Source organism: Oncorhynchus nerka, unplaced genomic scaffold, assembly GCF_034236695.1.
Source record: "Oncorhynchus nerka isolate Pitt River unplaced genomic scaffold, Oner_Uvic_2.0 unplaced_scaffold_1135, whole genome shotgun sequence".
NCBI classification, from domain to species: Eukaryota; Metazoa; Chordata; class Actinopteri; order Salmoniformes; family Salmonidae; genus Oncorhynchus; species Oncorhynchus nerka.
The window spans coordinates 126,912-144,534 of NW_027040192.1; the positions used below are offsets into that span (position 1 = coordinate 126,912).

Consider the following 17,623-nt stretch of genomic DNA (forward strand, 5'->3'; position numbering starts at 1 on the left):
GAAGTTCATAACTTATTTCATCTGTAGCCTAATAAACTACATGGTTTCTCAATTCATAGTGGGAGGACCACACAACATATCATGTGACTCCAAGTTAACTAAGATGTGGTTGTTATCATTAAGGAGTTTCCACAGCCATTTCTCACTTAGACATTTTTACTGACACAAATATACAAACAAATTGTCAAATGATTTAACAAATAGTCTGTCGGCATTTATAAAAGTGTACAGGCATATCCTGTTTCCATCAGCCCGGTCATTACTTTTGAAATGGTTGGATCAATATCCACCTTCATGATGTGGATGAAGCCTGATTTGGAATGTCTGAGTAGTTCTATCTGATGTCATAATTCACCCCTCTGATAATCTAGTGATATTTGGAATGTCTGAGTAGTTCTATATGATGTCATAATACACCCCTCTGATAGTGATACATTTGCTCCATTGTTTCCATGTCAGTTGGTTTCCCACTCTGATGATTTATATCTGACAGAGGGGCTTTAAATGAATAGTATGGTGACATCTTAGTGTGTCTTGAAGTAAATAGGATTATTAATCATAAACTCCTATAGCAACAATACACTGCAGCTTTGACATCAAGAAGAGAATGGGCTGATGGGTGGTGGTGCTACTCTATAGGTAAGGCTGTCCAATATGAATGTTCAAATAGTCACTTCTAGCCAGCCTCCGCCCAGTACCCTGCCCTGAACTTAGTCACTGTTACTAGCCGTCTACTACCTTGTATCCTTCTCCCTCTCGCTCTCATCCAACACTTCCCACACTGCCCCTACTCGGATGGTATCGCGCCCCCAACCTTCGCTCTCTCTCCCCGCTACTCTCTCCTCTTCCATCCTATCATCTCTTCCCTCTGCTCAAACCTTCTCCAACCTATCTCCTGATTCTGCCTCCTCAACCCTCCTCTCCTCCCTTTCTGCATCCTTTGACTCTCTATGTCCCCTATCCTCCAGGCCGGCTCGGTCCTCCCCCTCCCGCCCCGTGGCTCGACGACTCATTGCGAGCTCACAGAACAGGGGCTCCGGGCAGCCGAGCGGAAATGGAGGAAAACTCGCCTCCTGCGGACCTGACATCCTTTCACTCCCTCCTCTCTACATTTTCCTCTTCTCTCTCTGCTGCTAAAGCCACTTTCTACCACTCTAAATTCCAAGCATCTGCCTCTAACCCTAGGAAGCTCTTTGCAACCTTCTCCTCCCTCCTGAATCCTCCTCCCCCTCCCCCTCCTCCCTCTCTGCAGATGACTTCGTCAACCATTTTGAAAAGAAGGTCGACGACATCCGATCCTCGTTTGCTAAGTCAAACGACACCGCTGGTTCTGCTCACACTGCCCTACCCTGTGCTCTGACCTCTTTCTCCCCCTCTCTCCAGATGAAATCTCGCGTCTTGTGACGGCCGGGGGCCCAACAACCTGCCCGCTTGACCCTATCCCCTCCTCTCTTCTCCAGACCATTTCCGGAGACCATCTCCCTTACCTCACCTCGCTCATCAACTCATCCCTGACCGCTGGCTACGTCCCTTCCGTCTTCAAGAGAGCGAGAGTTGCACCCCTTCTGAAAAAACCTACACTCGATCCCTCCGATGTCAACAACTACAGACCAGTATCCCTTCTTTCTTTTCTCTCCAAAACTCTTGAACGTGCCGTCCTTGGCCAGCTCTCCCGCTATCTCTCTCAGAATGACCTTCTTGATCCAAATCAGTCAGGTTTCAAGACTAGTCATTCAACTGAGACTGCTCTTCTCTGTATCACGGAGGCGCTCCGCACTGCTAAAGCTAACTCTCTCTCCTCTGCTCTCATCCTTCTAGACCTATCGGCTGCCTTCGATACTGTGAACCATCAGATCCTCCTCTCCACCCTCTCCGAGTTGGGCATCTCCGGCGCGGCCCACGCTTGGATTGCGTCCTACCTGACAGGTCGCTCCTACCAGGTGGCGTGGCGAGAATCCGTCTCCACACCACGTGCTCTCACCACTGGTGTCCCCCAGGGCTCTGTTCTAGGCCCTCTCCTATTCTCGCTATACACCAAGTCACTTGGCTCTGTCATAACCTCACATGGTCTCTCCTATCATTGCTATGCAGACGACACACAATTAATCTTCTCCTTTCCCCTTCTGATGACCAGGTGGCGAATCGCATCTCTGCATGTCTGGCAGACATATCAGTGTGGATGACGGATCACCACCTCAAGCTGAACCTCGGCAAGACGGAGCTGCTCTTCCTCCCGGGAAGGACTGCCCGTTCCATGATCTCGCCATCACGGTTGACAACTCCATTGTGTCCTCCTCCCAGAGCGCTAAGAACCTTGGCGTGATCCTGGACAACACCCTGTCGTTCTCAACTAACATCAAGGCGGTGGCCCGTTCCTGTAGGTTCATGCTCTACAACATCCGCAGAGTACGACCCTGCCTCACACAGGAAGCGGCGCAGGTCCTAATCCAGGCACTCGTCATCTCCCGTCTGGATTACTGCAACTCGCTGTTGGCTGGGCTCCCTGCCTGTGCCATTAAACCCCTACAACTCATCCAGAACGCCGCAGCCCGTCTGGTGTTCAACCTTCCCAAGTTCTCTCACGTCACCCCGCTCCTCCGCTCTCTCACTGGCTTCCAGTTGAAGCTCGCATCCGCTACAAGACCATGGTGCTTGCCTACAGAGCTGTGAGGGGAACGGCACCTCAGTACCTCCAGGCTCTGATCAGGCCCTACACCCAAACAAGGGCACTGCGTTCATCCACCTCTGGCCTGCTCGCCTCCCTACCACTGAGGAAGTACAGTTCCCGCTCAGCCCAGTCAAAACTGTTCGCTGCTCTGGCCCCCCAATGGTGGAACAAACTCCCTCACGACGCCAGGACAGCGGAGTCAATCACCACCTTCCGGAGACACCTGAAACCCCACCTCTTTAAGGAATACCTAGGATAGGATAAAGTAATCCCTCTCACCCCCCCCTTAAAAGATTTAGATGCACTACTGTTCCACTGGATGTCATAAGGTGAATGCACCAATTTGTAAGTCGCTCTGGATAAGAGCGTCTGCTAAATGACTTAAATGTAAATGATGTAAATGTCTACTACCCAGTACTCCATCCTGTATTCTAGTCAAGGCTCATCCTATATAACTACTGCTGTACACACCTTTTATATTCATATACGGTCCATAATGTCTAGACACACCATCATATACATTGTAAACCAACTGTATATATTTATATTCCAGACTGACATTCCTCATTCTACCATTTCTATATTTCTAAATCCTTAAAATGAATTGTAGGGAAAATCAGTAGGTCACACAAATGACTATTTCTAAACAAAGATAATAGACAAGTAGAATGGGAGAGGTTTCTTATACTATCTTTACTTACTCAGTGAAGAGACTCCAGGGACGGTGATGAAGGCTGTAGGAATGAAGATCAGACAGTGAAGAGACTCCAGGGGCAGTAATGAAGGCTGTAGGAATGAAGATCAGACAGTGAAGAGACTCCAGGGACGGAGATGAAGGCTGTAGGAATGAAGATCAGACTGTGAAGAGACTCCAGGGACGGTGATGAAGGCTGTAGGAATGAAGATCAGACAGCAATACTGGTCCTGTGGTCAGGTGGGGGAGTGGTCGATCCAGCCAATGACTGTGAGGAAGCATGCGGGGAACAGGCTCCTTTCTACTACCATTCTGGGGTCTGGATACATGCCAACAAAGACTACAACTGCTTCAAACAATGGGAGAGGCTACCATTGACCACCACACTTTCTTTCATAACCAGGAAGCCCATGTTGAGCCATCAGTGTTCCCACTATGGAAGAGGGAGCAGGAAGCCGTCATCCAGTCTCTCACGCGATCAGTGTTGTTGAGCAGAGAATCAACCAGAGAATCAATCAGGTTGTTGAAGTTATTCAGGTGCATAATACATTTGATTTGTTTAATTCTGTTTTATTCAATTAGAATAATTTACTCTGAATGAGAACAAGCACATCTGTGAGCTTTATGCATTATAACATCGATTGACTAAACGATGAAGTTGACAGATTTGTAGTAAAACCAGGTTTGAAGTCAAATCCATTTAATTTCCAGTCAATTCAGAAAGTAAACCAAATTCCACATTTTCCTCATTGAAAACCATAGAAGAGAATTGGAATTTTCAGTTTACTTCCTGAATTTACTGGAATATTCTAAAATTGATTAAATTGGGAGGTTTTCCTCATGAATCTGCACAACAACACCCTATAATGACGAAGCAACAACAGGATTTTAGAAATGTTTGCAAATGCATTTAAATATTAAAACTGAAATATCACATTTAAATAAGTATTCAGAACCTTAACTCAGTGCTTTGTTGAAGCACTTTTAGCAGTGATTATAGCCTCAAGCCGCCTTGGGTATAAGACTACAATCTTGGTGTGACAGGTTAAAGGACATATTCATAGCCTGTTATACATTGAAAAGTATTAGTAAGTTCATAGTATGTGAGGATCTTGAAACATCTAAGGTTAAAAAGATGCATTCAGTATTAGTTGATAGAGATTGATAACATTCATAATTGTGTTAAAGTTCAAATCTGTCAAAGGGTACGAATTGTGAGAGTAATGTGTAAACGTTATATTGATTACTTTATTTTGTGGTGCCTAAAAGTGTTAATCTGTGATCTACGAAATGCTTTTAATCTATGAGCCGGAGATCGATTGCTCTGGTCTCCACCCATATTCCTGGGGAAATTCGCGGTCTTTTCTCATTGAACTAAATGTTGACTTGAGAATACAACACCGTATCACTCTCGTGATTATTTCTCCCCTGTTTTCAGGTACTTTATTGATGATAAAAATAGTAATTTAAATGTTATAACTAGCAAACATGTCAAGAGTGTTTAAGGTGTGTTTTAGTAACGTCTTGAGGAAGTTAGAGTTAAGTTTGAAGAGAGTAATATTAGCCCTGCTCGGTTGAAGTGAAGGATAGCATCGTACTGAGAGTAGCTGCCATTTTATGTCGATTGTGAATGAACGTGCGTGTTGTTAATAAGATATTTTGCTGTGTTATTTGTATAATGGGTTTTCTGTTAGGTAATGTGTTACTTTTGTGAAATGATTGAACTAAATGTTGACTTGAGAATACAACACCGTATCACTCTCGTGATTATTTCTCCCCTGTTTTCAGGGGCGTAACATTGGCACCCCTGTATTTGTGGAGTTTCTCCCATTCTTCTCTGCAGATCCTCTCAAGATCTGTCAGGTTGGATGGAGAGCATCACTGCACAGCTATTTTCAGGATTTCTTCAGAGTTGTTCGATCGGGTTCAAATCCGGGCTCTGGCTGGGCCACTCAAGGACATTCAGAGACTTGTCCCGAAGCCACTTCTATGTTGTCTTCGCTGTGTGCTTAGGGTCGTTGTCCTGTTGGAAGGTGAACCTTTGCCCCAGGTCATGAGTGCTCTTGAGCAGGTTTTCATCAATTATCTCTCTGTACTTTGCTCCGTACATCTTTCCCTCGATCCTGACTAGTCTCCCAGTCCCTGCCGCTGAAAAATATCCCCAATAACACCATGATATTGCATCACCACGATTCACCGTAGGGATATTGCCAGGTTTCCTCCAGACCTGACGCTTGGCATTCAGGCCAAAGTGTTTAATCTTGGTTTCATCAGATCAGAGAATCTTGTTTCTCATGGTCTGAGAGTCCTTTAGGTGCCTTTTGGCAAACTCCAAACAGACTTTCATGTGCCTTTTACTGAGAAGTGGCTTCTGTGTAGCCACTCTACCAAAAAGGCCAAATTGGTGGAGTGCTGCAGAGATGGTTGTCCTTCTGGAAGGTTCTCCCATCTCCGCAGAGGAAGTCTTGTCAGAGTGACCATTGGGTTCTTAGTAACGTCCCTGACCAAGGCCCTTCTCCCCCAATTGTTCGGTTTGGCTGGGCGGCCAGCACTAGGAAGTCTTGGTGGTTCCAAACTTTCCATTTAAGAATGATGACGGACACTGTGTTCTTTAGGACCTTCAATGCTGCAGAAATGCTTTGGTCCACTTCCCCAGATCCGTGACACAATCCTGTCTCGAATGGATTATATCACAACAAATAAAGGCTACTTAAAGTTCATGAGAGAAGGCCACGGTGGCCACATTCTGCTCGTACACTTGTCTCATGTTTACAAAAATAGAATTGTGCTTTTGGTCATTAAGCCTCATTAAATCAAACTGTATAAAGCTGTATGTATTTTATTTCAACACCTGCTCCTGATCTGTACCTCAGTACATTGACTCTGTACTGGTAACCCCTGTATATAGCCTCCACATTGACTCTGTACTGGTACCTCCTGTATATAGCCTCCACATTGACTCTGTACTGGTACCTCCTGTATATAGCCTCCACATTGACTCTGTACTGGTACCTCCTGTATATAGCCTCCACATTGACTCTGTACTGGTACCTCCTGTATATAGCCTCCACATTGACTCTGTACTGGTACCCCCTGTATATAGCCTCCACATTGACTCTGTACTAGTACCCCCTGTATATAGTCTCCACATTGACTCTGTACTGGTACCCCCTGTATATAGCCTCCACATTGACTCTGTACTAGTACCCCCTGTATATAGTCTCCACATTGACTCTGTACTGGTACCCCCTGTATATAGCCTCCACATTGACTCGGTACTGGTACCCCCTGTATATAGCCTCCACATTGACTCTGTACTGGTACCCCCTGTATATAGTCTCCACATTGACTCTGTACTGGTACCCCCTGTATATAGCCTCCACATTGACTCGGTACTGGTACCCCCTGTATATAGCCTCCACATTGACTCTGTACTGGTACCCCCTGTATATAGTCTCCACATTGACTCTGTACTGGTACCCCCTGTATATAGCCTCCACATAGACTCTGTACTGGTACCCCCTGTATATAGCCTCCACATTGACTCTGTACTGGTACCCCCTGTATATAGCCTCCACATTGACTCGGTACTGGTACCCCCTGTATATAGCCTCCACATTGACTCTGTACTGGTACCCCCTGTATATAACCTCCACATTAACTCTGTACTTGTACCCCTGTATATAACCTCCATATTGACTCTGTACTGGTACCCCTGTATATAGCCTCCACATTGACTCTGTACTGGTACCCCCTGTATATAGCCTCCACATTGACTCTGTACTGGTACCCCTGTATATAGTCTCCACATTGACTCTGTACTGGTACCCCCTGTATATAGCCTCCACATTGACTCGGTACTGGTACCCCCTGTATATAGCCTCCACATTGACTCTGTACTGGTACCCCCTGTATATAGTCTCCACATTGACTCTGTACTGGTACCCCCTGTATATAGCCTCCACATAGACTCTGTACTGGTACCCCCTGTATATAGCCTCCACATTGACTCTGTACTGGTACCCCCTGTATATAGCCTCCACATTGACTCGGTACTGGTACCCCCTGTATATAGCCTCCACATTGACTCTGTACTGGTACCCCCTGTATATAACCTCCACATTAACTCTGTACTTGTACCCCCTGTATATAACCTCCATATTGACTCTGTACTGGTACCCCCTGTATATAGCCTCCACATTGACTCTCTACTGGTACCCCCTGTATATAGCCTCCACATTGACTCTGTACTGGTACCCCCTGTATATAGCCTCCACATTGACTCGGTACTGGTACCCCCTGTATATAGCCTCCACATTGACTCTGTACTAGTACCCCCTCGATTGTGCATCTGTAGAAGTTTGTGAGTGCTTTTGGTGACAAGCCGCATTTCTTCAGCCTCCTGAGGTTGAAGAGTCGCTGCTGCGCCTTCTTCACGATGCTGTCTGTGTGAGTGGACCAATTCAGTTTGTCTGTGATGTGTATGCCGAGGAACTTAAAACTTGCTACCCTCTCTACTACTGTTCCATCGATGTGGATAGGGGGGTGTTCCCTCTGCTGTTTCCTGAAGTCCACAATCATCTCCTTAGTTTTGATGACGTTGAGTGTGAGGTTATTTTCCTGACACCACACTCCGAGGGCCCTCATCTCCTCCCTGTAGGCCGTCTCGTCGTTGTTGGTAATCAAGCCTACCACTGTTGTGTCGTCCGCAAACTTGATGATTGAGTTGGAGGCGTGCGTGGCCACACAGTCGTGGGTGAACAGGGAGTACAGGAGAGGGCTCAAAACGCACCCTTGTGGGGCCCCAGTGTTGAGGATCAGCGGGGAGGAGATGTTGTTGCCTACCCTCACCACCTGGGGCGGCCCATCAGGAAGTCCAGTACCCAGTTGCACAGGGCGGGTCGAGACCCAGGGTCTCGAGCTTGATGACAAGCTGGAGGGTACTATGGTGTTGAATGCCGAGCTGTAGTCGATGAACAGCATTCTCACATAGGTATTCCTCTTGTCCAGATGGGTTAGGGCAGTGTGCAGTGTGGTTGAGATTGCATCGTCTGTGGACCTATTTGGGTGGTAAGCAAATTGGAGTGAGTCTAGCCTCCACATTGACTCTGTACTGGTACCTCCTGTATATAGCCTCCACATTGACTCTGTACTGGTACCACCTGTATATTACCTCCACATTGACTTTGTACTGGTACCCCCTGTATATAGCCTCCACATTGACTCTGTACCTCCTGTATATAGACTCTATACCTCCTAGACTCTATACCTCCTGTATATAGCCTCCACATTGACTCTGTACTGGTACCCCCTGTATATAGCCTCCACATTGACTCTGTACTGGTACCCCTGTATATAGCCTCCACATTGACTCTGCACTGGTACCTCCTGTATATAGCCTCCACATTGACTCTGTACTGGTACCTCCTGTATATAGTCTCCACATTGACTCTGTACTGGTACCCCCTGTATATAGCCTCCACATTGACTCTGTACTGGTACCCCCTGTATATAGCCTCCACATTGACTCTGTACTGGTACCCCCTGTATATAGCCTCCACATTGACTCTGTACTGGTACCCCTGTATTTAGCCTCCACATTGACTCTGCACTGGTACCTCCTGTATATAGCCTCCACATTGACTTTGTACTGGTACCCCTCTGTATATAGCCTCCACATTGACTCTGTACCTCCTGTATATAGACTCCACATTGACTCTGACTGGTACCTCCTGTATATAGCCTCCACATTGACTCTGTACTGGTACCCCCTGTATATAGCCTCCACATTGACTCTGTACTGGTACCCCCTGTATTTAGCCTCCACATTGACTCTGCACTGGTACCTCCTGTATATAGCCTCCACATTGACTCTGTACTGGTACCTCCTGTATATAGTCTCCACATTGACTCTGTACTGGTACCCCCTGTATATAGCCTCCACATTGACTCTGTACTGGTACCTCCTGTATATAGCCTCCACATTGACTCTGTACTGGTACCCCTGTATATAGCCTCCACATTGACTCTGTACAGGTACCTCCTGTATATAGCCTCCACATTGACTCTGTACTGGTACCACCTGTATATAGCCTCCACATTGACTCTGTACTGGTACCTCCTGTATATAGCCTCCACATTGACTCTGTGTACTCCACATTGGTACCCCTGTATATAGCCTCCACATTGACTCTGTACTGGTACCCCCTGTATATAGCCTCCACATTGACTCTGTACTGGTACCCTCCACATTGACCTGTATATAGCCTCCACATTGACTCTGTACTGGTACCCCTGTATATAGCCTCCACATTGACTCTGTACTGGTACCCCATGTATATAGCCTCCACATTGACTCTGTACTGGTACATCCTGTATATAGCCTCCACATTGACTCTGTACTGGTACCCCCTGTATATAGCCTCCACATTGACTCTGTACTGGTACTGGTACCTCCTGTACACCTATAGCCTCCACATATGTTGGTACCCCCTGTATATAGCCTCCACATTGACTCTGTACTGGTACCCCCTGTATATAGCCTCCACATCTGACACCCTGTAGTGACTCTGTACTGGTACCCCCTGTATATAGCCTCCACATTGACTCTGTACTGGTACCTCCTGTATACAGCCTCCACATTGACTCTGTACTGGTACCCCTGTATATAGCCTCCACATTGACTCTGTACTGGTACCCCCTGTATACAGCCTTCATATTGACTCTGTACCCGTACCCCCTGTATACAGCCTCCACATTGACTCTGTACTGGTACCCCCAGTATATAGCCTTCACATTGACTCTGTACTGGTACCCCCTGTATACAGCCTCCACATTGACTCTGTACTGGTACCCCCTGTATATAGCCTCCACATTGACTCTGTACTGGTACCCCCTGTATACAGCCTCCACATTGACTCTGTACTGGTACCCCCTGTATACAGCCTCCACATTGACTCTGTAGCCACGGTATAGTTTTTTTATTGTGTAACTTTTTTTCTTACCTCTTATTTTTCTTAACTACATTGTTGGTTAAGGGCTTGTCAGTAAGAATTTCACGGTAATGTCTACACCTGTTGTAGCTTTGTAGCGTAGCTTTAAGGGAATAGTATGGTCACATCTAGATAAAAAATTAACAGAGTAAATGTGTATAAACACACTACCTATTCATGGAATTATTTATTCATCATCTACATATTCATATTACGTTTCTACTGTCTGTGTACAGTAAAGTATTAGTTGTAAGACGTAAGAAAATATATCAGCTTATTGTTAAATAATTATGACGTTCTTTCCAATACAAAAAGTGTTGTAACTATTGTTTCCAAACTGCGTTACCCACTCCAGTCAGCAGATGGCGATGAGCGTCTTTCAGGTGATGCTTCTTGCGTGACGTATAATGGACTGGACGGGACGCTTCTTCAGGAACAACAACATGGATACTATTTCAACCACCTCGGTAGCTTGCTAGACAACATAAAACTGAAAGATTGACGTTTTAGGCCATGTTAATGTACATTAGCTAATCGCAGTGTTTAAAACACATTTCAGTTGACGTTAACTTGAACCTAATTTGCTTGTTCAATTTGCAAATTTGTTAAAGATGGATACTGAGGCTAGCACTAGGCTATTCGCTAATGCTAACTAGCTAGCTGACATCCCTGACCATGAGCTCATTAAACTACTCATCCCCTGCTAAAGAAGGATGTCTGCTGTCTGCTGTTGTCCGAAGAGAAATTACAGAAGCTCTGGCGCTGAACATTGTCGTGAAAGACGAAGAGGATGATATTACAGTGAAAGGAGAGAAAGAACCTTTCAGAATGGAAACCTTTCAGAGGAGGCTGTTATAGGGAAAGAAGAGAAAGCATACTCTTCCTCTCTAAAAGGTTCTATCTCAGTAAAGGTGAAGGAGGAAGACAGAATATCAGATTAACACCAGTGAGTACTGTCTTAAAATCAGGGGCACAAATTATGCAGTTGTTGAACTAATGTGTGGTTTTTAAGGGGCATTCTACTTACGTTTTTCACTTCAATGTGATGTTCAGTACTATATAAATTGTTAAAGGGTCAATCTGCCATTGTTACATATATTTTTGGGACTTTTAAATGAGATTTAAATATATATAACAGGCTTTTAAAATGTAATAATGGAGCATAATTTATACTTAAAATATCAAAGGGACACAAAAGGCACCCAATTAATTTAGAGATATTAATGCCTCTGATAAGACCCTATGACTGTAATAGACAGTAATAATTGATGATGGTAATAAGTTCACCATCTGTTTGATGTTCTCGTTCAAACAGGAGAGAGACATGACTATCATGGATCCTCTGGGGAGCCTCAACAACATCCTGATGCTGACGAGACAGAGAAGAGTCTCTCCAGATCAGAACACCAGATGGTACAGCTTGGTCTGGTCTAGCATACAGCTTGCTCTATCTGGGTCTGGGATGTTTCTGTAAGCACTTTATGACAACAGTGACATCAGCATCCATAATGATATGTGTCTGTGTCCCCTCTTTATGGTTACCAGGACAACGCTAGCCCTTCCACCCTCCCGGAGTCCCTGTGTCGTGCCTCTCCTGGTAGCACGTTACTGCTGGGTATGAAGAGGTTGTCTGTGCTGCTGGTGGACTGCAGGAAAACAACGGGGCTGAGTGGAACTGTGAGAGAGAGGAGAAGAAGAAAGGATCAGATTTGACGCACCAAAGTAAGTGCTGTAGTTTAGTTTGAACAAATAAAATAGATCTGCCCACTGGTATCTGTTCCCAGTAGGGCTGTCCCCAACTAAAACAAAAACAACTTTGCACACTCTTGGTATTCTCTCAACCAGCTTAACCTGGAATGCTTTTCCAACAGTCTTGAAGGAGTTCTCACATGCTGGGCACATGTTGGCTACTTTTCCGTCACTCTGCGGTCCAACTCATCTCAATTCATCTCAATTTGGGTTGAGGTCGGGTGATTGTGAAGGCCAGGTCATCTGATGTAGCACTCCATCACTCTCCTTCTTGGACTTGGTCTTTTACCAAATAGGGCTGTCTTCTGTATACCCCTTTAACTTGTCACAAGACAACTGATTGGCTCAAACGCACTAAGAAGGAAAAACACAAATTAATATTTAAACAAGGCACACCTGTTAATTGAAATGCTTTCCAGATGACTACCTCATGAAGCTGGTTGAGAGAATGCCAAGAGTGCGCAAAGCTGTCATCAAGACAAAGGGTGGCTACTTTGAAGAATCTCAAATATAAAATATATTTTGATTTGTTTAACACTTTTTGTTTACTACATGATTCCATTTGTGTTGTTTCATAGTTTTGATGTCTTCACTATTATTCTACAATGTAGAAAATAGTTTTAAAAAATAAAGAAAAACCCTTGAATGAGTAGGTGTGTCCACTTTTGACTGGTTCTCTATACACAGTGGGGAGAACAAGTATTTAACACACTGCCGATTTTGCAGGTTTTCCTACTTACAAAGCATGTAGAGGTCTGTCATTTTTATCATGGGTACACTTCAACTGTGAGAGACGGAATCTAAAACAAAAATCCAGAAAATCGCATTGTATGATTTTTAAGTAATTAATTTGCATTTTATTGCATGACATAAGTATTTGATACATCAGAAAAGCAGAACTTAATGTTTGGTACAGAAACCTTTGTTTGCAATTACAGAGATCATATGTTTCCTGTAGTTCTTGACCAGGTTTGCACACACTGCAGCAGGGATTTTGGCCCACTCCTCCATACAGACCTTCTCCAGATCCTTCAGATTTCGGGGCTGTCGCTGGGCAATACAGACTTTCAGCTCGCTCCAACGATTTTCTATTGGGTTCAGGTCTGGAGACTGGCTAGGCCACTCCAGGACCTTGAGTTGCTTCTTACGGAGCCACTCCTTAGTTGCCCTGGCTGTGTGTTTCGGGTCGTTGTCATGCTGGAAGACCCAGCCACGACCCATCTTTAATACTCTTACTGAGGGAAGGAGGTTGTTGGCCAAGATCTCGCGATACATGGCCCGATCCATCCTCCCCTCAATACAGTGCAGTCGTCCTGTCCCCTTTGCAGAAAATCATCCCCAAAGAATGATGTTTCCACCTCCATGCTTCACGGTTGGGATGGTGTTCTTGGGGTTGTACTCATCCTTCTTCTTCCTCCAAACACGGTGAGTGGAGTTTAGACCAAAAAGCTCTATTTTTGTCTCATCATACCACATGACCTTCTCCGATTCCTCCTCTGGATCATCCAGATGGTCATTGGCAAACTTCAGACGGGCCTGGACATGCGCTGGCTTGAGCAGGGGGACCTTGCGTGCGTTGCAGGATTTTAATCCATGACGGCATAGTGTGTTACTAATGGTTCTTTTTGAGACTGTGGTCCAAGCTCTCTTCAGGTAATTGACCAGGTCTTGCCGTGTATTTCTGGGATGATCCCTCACCTTCCTTATGATCATTGATTCCCCACAAGGTGAGATCTTTCATGGAGCCCCAGACCGAGGGTGATTGACCGTCATCTTGAACTTCTTCCATTTTCTAATAATTGCGCCAAAGCTGCTTGCCTATTGTCCTGTAGCCCATCCCAGCCTTGTGCAGGTCTACAATTTTATCCCTGATGTCCTTACATCCTCTCTGGTCTTGGCCATTGTTGTGGAGAGGTTGGAGTCTGTTTGATTGAGTGTGTGGACAGGTGTCTTTTATACAGGTAACGAGTTCAAACAGGTACAGTTAATACAGGTAATGAGTGGAGAACAGGAGGGATTCTTAAAGAAAAACTAACAGGTCTGTGAGAGCCGGAATTGTTACTGGTTGGTAGGTGATCAAATACTTATGTCATGCAATAAAATGCAAATTAAATACTTAAAAATCATACAATGTGATTTTCTGGATTTTAGTTTTAGATTCCGTCTCTCACAGTTGAAGTGTACCTATGATAAAAAAATGACAGACCTCTACGTGCTTTGTAAGTAGGAAAACCTGCAAAATCTGCAGTGTATCAAATACTTGTTCTCTCCACTGTATGTAAATACTGAACAGATATAAAAACAACAATTTCAATGATTTACAGTTCAAATTAGGAAAGTAGTCAACGTAAATACATTTATTAGGCCCTAATCTATGGACTTCACATGACTGGGCAGGGGCGCAGCCATTGGTGGGTCTGTTGGGGCGTAAGCCCACCCACTTGGGAGCCAGGCCCATCGAATCAGAATTAGTTTTCCCCACAAAAGGGCTTTGTTAAATTGTCCTCAAGGATAAATACTCCTCAGTTTCATCAGATGTCCGGGTGGCTGATCTCAGACGATCTGGAGGTCCTTGATCTGCGGTTGTGAGGCCTGTTGGACGGACTTCCAAATTCTCTAAAAAGACATTGGAGGCGGCTGATGGTAGAGAATGCAACATTACATTCTCTGGTAGCAGCTCCACTGGATATTCCTGCAGTCCCCAATCCATTTGCACACTCCCTCAAAACTTGAGACATCTGTGGCATTGTGTTGTGTGACAACTGTACATTTTAGAGTGGCTTTTTATTGTGCCCAGCACAAGGTACACCTGTGTAATGTTGTTTAATCAGCTTTTTGATATGCTACACCTGTCACGTGGATGGATTATCTTGGCAAAGCAATGTAAACAAATTTACACAAAATTGGAGAGTGGAGGTTTCATTCTGGTCTCTTTTTATATAAACACTGTCTTTGGCAGGAGGAAAACCAAACTTGGAGGAACCAAAGACCTCCACAACATCAAGACGACACCTCTGCTCCCAGATCAAGTTAGGAAGCCTGAAAAGACCTGAGAGGACACACACAGGAGAGAAGCCGTACCATTGCACCCAGTGTGGAAATAGTTTTAGCCGGTTAGGAAGCCTGAAAGCTCATGAGCGAATACACACGGGAGAGAAGCCATACCATTGCGGCCAGTGTGGAAAGAGTTTTAGCCTGTTAGGAAGCCTGAAAGCTCATGAGCGAATACACTCAGGAGAGAAGCCATACCATTGCGGCCAGTGTGGAAATAGTTTTAACCAGTTAGGAAACATGAAAAGACATGGGAGGATACACACAGGGGAGAAGCCATACCACTGCTCCCAGTGTGGAAAGAGTTTTACAGCGTTAGTTAAGCTGGAAGCTCACGAGCGAATTCACACAGGGGAGAAGCCTTACTACTGTTCCCATTGTGGAAAGAGTTTTAACCATTTAGTTAACATGAAAAGACATGAGAGGATACACACAGGAGCGAAGCCTCACCATTGCTCCCAGTGTGGAAAGAGTTTTAAGCGGTTAGACACCCTCAAAGATCATTTGCGAATACACACAGGGGAGAAGCCTTTCCGTTGCGCCCAGTGTGGAAAGAGTTTTAGCCGGTCAGGAAGCCTGAAAGAGCACGAGCGAATTCACACAGGGGAGAAATCTTACCACTGATCCCAGCGTGCAATGCGTTTTTACCCAATTAGGACACCTGAAAGAAGACATGAGACCGCACACGGGGGAGAAGCCTGACAAATGTTCAGACTGGGGGGGAAGGCATTTTACTCATCAGTAGCGTAAAAAACATGTGCGAATCCACACAGGAGAGAATAATGACTTCTCCTTGTGTGTAAATGTATATTTCACATCACATTGACTTAAAATTCATCAGAGAACATACACAGTGCTCCCAATTGTCTTATATTGTTGACTGAGAATGTGTTTACTTGTTTATACCACATGAAATTGAATGGTACAAAGTATACTCAAAAATATATTTGTGTGTTTTTATTAGAAAATATGAATTGAATATTGTCGTGTCTTTGCCATCATTAAAAGTGAAGACTTATTTTATTAAGTCAATTCTCTGTAATTATTATTACGTGATTAAACCAATCATGTACATTTAATTAACTAGGAAGTCGGGGCACCACGGAAAGACTTCAGATTACAAAGTTATACTTTTCCGAATGTAACTCTTCTGATATTTTATTATCTGTTCAATTGGTCTTTTATATTAATGAATTATTCTTTACCTCACATCAGTCTCATTCCAAACGTCGTAAATTGTTGGTTATCTGCACGAACCCAGCCTTTTTTAAAAAAATAAATCATCCATACACCAATTGGCTTAATCATTTATTTACTAACTAAATAATCACAGAAATGCGCAAACAAACAGTAGATACTGGTTACTAACGAATGATAGGGAAGATTCCCTACTGGACTAAGCCGATATGACGGCTTGGTGGACAAAGGGAAGTGGGACTGAGAAAGAAGCAGGGAAGACAAAAGGGTTCATTACACACAGTTGATAAGTACAGTTGAAGTCAGAAATGTACATACATTGGGGCAAAAAAGTATTTAGTCAGCCACCAATTGTGCAAGTTCTCCCACTTAAAAAGATGAGAGAGGCCTGTAATTTTCATCATCGGTACACTTCAACTATGACAGACAAAATGAGAAGGAAAAAATCCAGAAAATCATATTGTAGGATTTTTATTGAATTTATTTGCAAATTATTGTGGAAAATAAGTATTCAGCTTACACCGATGTATGCGCTGTCTAAACTATTCGCAATCACAGCTCATGCTGTGAATGGTTTGCGCAGTCTGAAGAGGATTTTTTTTCAGGAGGGGCTTTTATTCGAAACAATAGGATAGGCGGTTCCATGACACTAGATCATGTCTGTGTACACATTGTACACATTGAGACATAGTTATGTGTGTTTCCTGTCCTCTCTGAGGTCACCAAATGAAACACACTCAACATAACTGTCCCTTAAGTGTCCACAGACCCTTCCCACACTCTCAAAGGTGGACATATAGTTTAATTTTGCCATTTTGGGGATTTAGGAGTTCGGCCACGTGAAATCCTTTGTTCACTCTGTGGTCTCTCTCTGTATGAAAAGGGGGAGAGAGTCTCCGCCAGGTATTTACGACCTGAGATAACATAACCTGGGTGTAGGAGAGGGGGAAGCCACAATCTATACCCAGAAAAGGCCACATCATGACAATATGGAGTATGTCAGTTTGAATATAATGTAAATCAGTTTCCTTGTGTTCAAATGTAGGATAGATCAGATTCCATGTGTTTAAAGGGTCCTTTTTTAAACTCTGACTGTGTGTTTATCTGGGTGTGTCATTCCTCCAGCACTACAGATAATCAAGTTATATTTGGATGTGATGCATTTGTTCCATTGTTGACATTTGCATTGTAGCCCACTGATGATTTAATGAAATGAAAATGTTCAGACTCTGTAATGGAAAATGTTAATTGTTTGTGTGTCCACATAACTGA

At 44.3% G+C, this 17,623-nt stretch overlaps 1 long non-coding RNA gene and 1 pseudogene across 1 annotated transcript; both read left to right on the forward strand.

Annotated features, from left to right (window-relative positions):
- Positions 1 to 17,623, forward strand: part of LOC135570065 (zinc finger protein 850-like) — a 102,194-nt pseudogene that overhangs the window by 71,159 nt on the left and 13,412 nt on the right.
- Positions 11,202 to 12,045, forward strand: LOC135570059 (uncharacterized). Its single transcript, XR_010463416.1, has 3 exons — positions 11,202 to 11,300; positions 11,670 to 11,767; positions 11,900 to 12,045. It is a non-coding gene; the product is annotated as an uncharacterized LOC135570059 (long non-coding RNA).